We start from the raw sequence: 5739 nt of genomic DNA on the forward strand, positions 1-5739 counted from the left end.
TAATTCTGCTTAGCGGAGGCATCTGGCAAATGTAAATGCTGTCACTCACAAAAAAGAAAAAAAAAACCTATTGTTTACCGTGAGAAAATCTTGTTGAACTGTTAAGTGAAATTTGGCGATCGAAGATCTAATCCACGCCATGCCTGCATGAAGCCACTATATATATATATGTATATATATATATATATATATATATATAATTATGTTAAGGGAGTAGGGCAAAACGACCTGTCTCCTACATGCTCCAACTCCAAAAAGATACAAGTTGTAGTCGGGCAAGTGAAAAATACTAAAACAATGACTTCACGTTAATTGTGAATTGGGTCCAATTTCTGGATTAAAGCCATAAAAAAGACTTTTTTTCCTTCGTCAACTCAATACACGAGTATATGTATACATGTATGTATATTCTCATGTATCGTGTTGATGAAGGAAAAACTCATTTTTGTGGCTTTAATCCAGAAATTGGACCCAATTCACAATTAACGTGATATCATTTTTTTAGTATTTCTCACTCACCCGACTACAACTTGTGCCTTTTTACAGTTATTCGGTTGTTTCCTTGGCATTTCAAGCATGTAGGAGACAGGTCGTTTCGCCCTGATCCCTTAATATAATTACACACACGCACACACACACACACACACACACACACACACACACAACACACACACACACACACACACACTCACACACACACGCACATATATATGAGCAAAATGACCCCCGTCCAATGGACGGTGCTGAGTTGTCAAACATTTAAACCAAATTTTCTCAAAACAACTTGTCCGACCGTCCCATAGGTCTTCCCTTTGAGAAACACTGATTTAACTTAAATTTGAGACACCAGCAAAAGAAGAAATAAAGATAAAAATTTTTTCTATTCCAAAGAAAAACGATTTTATTCACACAAATATGTGACCGAAGAGTTTAAAGTACCAGTAATGATAAGGCTGTTGACTGGGAGAACACAAACATGGTTTAAACAGTAATCTTGGCAGGAAAGAAACTTGACTTTAAGCAGTACAGAAACAACAAAAAATGGAAGGTGTAGTTATGTACAGGTTGACGGAACAAAAGCAGGACAAAAACGGCTTTATCGATCGTAGTCTCACCTGGAATCGATTTTTGTAATTTTTTCAAGACTTATTTACGTCCTGATACCGTCGGTATCTACATATCAAATTTGAGCGCAATCGGATGGAGGATGCCCGAAATCCGGAAGACACACAGACAGACAGAACGGATTTTATATAAGAGATACACACACACGCACATATATATGAGATACACACACACGCACATATATAAGAGATACACACACACGCACATATATATATAGTTATTAATTTAATATATATATTATCTATAAATTTTTATTTCATGCTGACTACCTGATATAATCATTAATGTGATTTTATCCTTCTATTCTATTATGAATAAATAAAATTATATATATGTATGTATGTATGTATGTATGTATGTATGTATATATATTTATATGTTTATATATATATATGTCGATATATAGTGAACAAATGAGATCCAGAGATTCTCGGTATAGAAGATACTTAATAGCGCTCGAATGATTAGAACTTAGACTCCAATGTCTTTACGGGGTAAAGAGTGGCTATAAGAGGAATCAAGGTGAGCATATATATATATATATATATCACAGCATATCTTTTTCGCGTCTTCTCTCCTCAGCAGCTCGTCTGTTACACCGAGGTAATCGTGTTGGTATTGTGGCGTTGGAGTACCTCGAGTTCTGCTGTAAAATTGACGCTTTGTGGCTACCATACTTATGAGTGGTAATCCAGGCGACTGATTGGACACGAATGCGTGATGCATCGCAACGCATGTGAAGTCCGAGGTCACGCACTGATTCTGACTCCGGGACTGCAATGTCCCTTGGTTCTGAGCATTTCTTCCCCACTTTACGTTTTGAGTTCAAATGCTGCCGAGGCCGACTTTGGCAATCATCCTTTCGAGATCGACCTATCCAACTCCTCCGAAATTGCTGGCCTTGTGCCAAAATTTGAAACCATATAGCTTTGAAATATGTTAGATACCCAATAATTTGAAAAGTTAGATATTCAGATACATAATTTACCATTGATAATCTCAGCATATATTCAAGTGTAGAACAACGCAGAAGAAGCCAATAATAGTAAAGAAGTAACTACGATGGTGCATGGAATCATGGCTTCTTGCACGCCGTGACACTTGCAAAGGATTGACTGAGGATAGCGGAAGCAATATGTCAGATGTTCCGCTGTTCTGTCCCTTTAATAATTATCATGTCTCTTCGGCTGTGGACTTGTCAATCGCTAGTTATTTGGGTGTTTACGTTGTAGATATTATGATGTTTTTCAGTCTGCAGCTATACTTGACTTTTATATTACGCTTATTAAATTGCTTATGGTACATGTAGCCGGACGTGTCAGCAAGCCATCATCGATAATATCCCCAAGTCAGTGATGTTCGGACACATTTAAAAACAAAGTCGTTATAGCCATATACATTCCATCTTTAACTCCAGCATAGTGTATCTATGACTACATCAACGAATGTAATCTTCCTTTTTAAGAGGGCGCGGAATGATTTGAAGATTTGGTTGTTGTTTCTAATGGGTTGGGCGACCAAGTAGAGGCTCTCTCGTTATTCTCGTTGTTATTATTATCCCTAGATCAGAAAGAAATAATTACCAGATTATATTAAGTAATAATAACGTGTTCATATATTTGTTTCTTTCGTGCGCTTGTTGCAAACGTGTACGAATGAATACACTTATACAATTAGAGGAGTCCGTTTTGTTGCAATCGGAGGATAAACCTCATGAGTACCTTCCCATTAGTCTCGTAGCCCTGCAAAAACTGGCGGTTGCAATCCTTCCTCCCTTGATTAAACTATTAAAACAAACTTCAGAAGAAAAACCAGATGGCTATGAACGATCTCCTGGTCGAGAAATTTTTAATTTGTTATTGAAATAAGGAGGAAATGACACGTGAATATTTAATGAATCTGTTGATTGGCAGATTAAATATATTACCGCTGAATCACTATTGAATCTATTGATCAGTTCACAACTACTATATACGAACTTTATTGGTTTGGTGTTGTTTAGTGGTGGTGATGACATAGATTTATTGTCATCGATTGTTTAACCCGACCATGACTATAAACTTACTTTATCGATCATTTTTGCTGTTGTTGTTTAGGTAGTAGTAGTGGGTGGTGTATAATTGCTGGTAGTTGTGCAAAGTGCTGTTGATGTAAAGTGATGATAATTGTAGTGATGGTGGTAGTGGTGGTGGTGATGGTATACCGCTTATTTTATTGTTGCTGAAAGACTGAAAGTTGCCCCCAGCGAGACAAAAGGGTACTTAAAGAAGCGGAGGACACAGGGAGGACCTACTAAAGAGCTGGATATACGACTGACAAACTTAGGTTTGAAGTATAAGAAACATGTGAAGGCGCGTGGCGTAGTGGTTAGGATGTTGCATTTGCGATCGTAGTTTGATTCCCGGACCGGTCAGTGTGTTGTGTTCTTAAGCAAAACACTTCATTTCACGTTGTTCCAGTCTAATCACCTGTAAATGAGTTCCAGAAGCGCTGGAAAGTTGACCCTGCAATGAACCAGCGACCCATTCGGAGGATCGGGACGATGGGGATGGTATCAGTCACTTCGATTTCCATAGCATATAAATCGAATTAACCTTGTGTCCTAGCGCTCAAGACAAAGATATTGATTTCCTATTTTCGACCAGGATTTTACAAACACAAAATATAGTCAACAAGATTCGTGAGAACCTGAAAATATTCCAGACATATGATAGAATCATAGAACAGTGTTTTAGGCGGTGGATTGCAGAATAGTCAGAACGTTGGATTGAATACTTCGCGGTATTTGTTCAACTCTGCGATTTGAGTCCAAATCCTACTTTCGGAATAAAAAAAATACCAATCTAGGGCGGCAGATTGATCGAACTGGTAAACAATCGGGCGATATTTGTTCAGCTTTTTTGTTTTCTGACAGCAAAATAAGCAATGATACTGATGTTAAACTATATCGGCCCAAGTCAGCAGCTTGTATCTTGTGTGTGTGTGAATATTGTCGCCGTTTGTGTCTTCACCGAAAAATGTCTCATAACTATCTCCCTCCAAAAACACATTTGTTTTTTTCTGAAAGGCAAAATTTATGACAGGGGAGAACTGTAGCAGATTAGCTTTGTTATTATTCTGCTTTGTAATGGTAGAATCACCATTTTCCTTCTTGTTTGGGAAGGTGTTGTCTCTGTTACGTGACACCATTGTGAATGAAGTCGAACAAAACTGGACAAAAGTCGCAGCTTTCTACTCTGTATCATTTATCTCACACTCTTTGTCTCGGTGCCTTTTACTGGACACAATTCTAGTAAACTTAGATAAACACTTGTAGTGTGAAGAGAGGAGACATGTATGCATAGGTAACTACTAGTTTTCTGCAAAAAATCTTGCCTAGGACCACTAGCGTAGAGTGTGTGCCACCCGGGGCGGACCGCCCCTACCGCCACACTAGCTACGTTAGGGCTGTGTACACACATGCAGATTTGTGGCCAACTTCGATCGGCGGAGATCCTAATGTTGAGGCAGCGAATATGGCTAAAGCCGTTAGAGCATTGGATAAAATGTCTTGTAGTATTTCTGCCAGCTCTCTGTGCTCTTTGTTCAAATCCCGCCAAGGTTAAATAATGCCGTTTATCCTTTAGAGATCGATAAATAAAGAGTAAAGCATCAGTTAAGGGTAGTGGATATGTGGAATTATTTAAGCGCCTGACAGATCACCTTGCTGGTAATTTATTAATCACTGAAGAATGAACGGTAGAGTGTTGGTCTATTTTAATTTCATTCACATTTACGATGTTTTATAAGAATATTAAATCGACTCCATTAATTGAATAATACTTTATTTTATAGGAAAAGTTTGGTTTGACAAGATTTGAAGTCAGAAGATGAAGTCGCAACTAACTGCTGCGAGACAGTTAATCCGTTGCTTTAACAGTACTATCATCCCACTAATAATAGAATTATAACAGCAATAATTTATAATAATAATGTTTAATTTCTTGGAGTCTGGATCTTATTTTCATCTGTCTCCTGTTCACCCACTATTCCTAGGAGGATCGTTGAGGTAGAATTCTCAGGCACCTCTTTCAGAACTAAAAAACAGGAAAAGTTGAACTAGGTTTCTAACAAGAGAATTATAGGCTTCAATCAATTTCGTTGCAAAATATCAACTGTGAATTTGGCTATCACAATTGGCTACCTTTTCACTTAGTCTTCTAGAAATATTTTGGTGGAACGGTAGAGAAAGTATAAAGAAAGAAAAAATAAACCAGTGCTTCAACCTCGTTAAAGAACGTTTCAATCTTCCAAAAAGTAGTTTGTAACATAGGCATGGGATCAAAATGTATAGGAAAGGAGTGTAGACGATAATATAGACCCAAGTATTAAACTGGTACTTTATTTCATCAATCCCGCAAAGGATAAAATGTGTAGTCAACCAGAAAACGTTAAAATGCAATGAAATACCAATAAATATTTTTTCATTCAATATCGATCCTCTTATCGCTTTATCGAACCGAAATATACTGAAGAATATTCAAAATTCTTCTAATACAAATCGACAGTTAGTAGAGAACAGATGTGAAGGCCCGAGTATCATCTCTCTCTTGCTGTTGGACGTTCCCAGCGTTT

This window comes from Octopus sinensis, linkage group LG18 (genome assembly GCF_006345805.1).
Source record: "Octopus sinensis linkage group LG18, ASM634580v1, whole genome shotgun sequence".
Taxonomy (NCBI): Eukaryota; Metazoa; Mollusca; class Cephalopoda; order Octopoda; family Octopodidae; genus Octopus; species Octopus sinensis.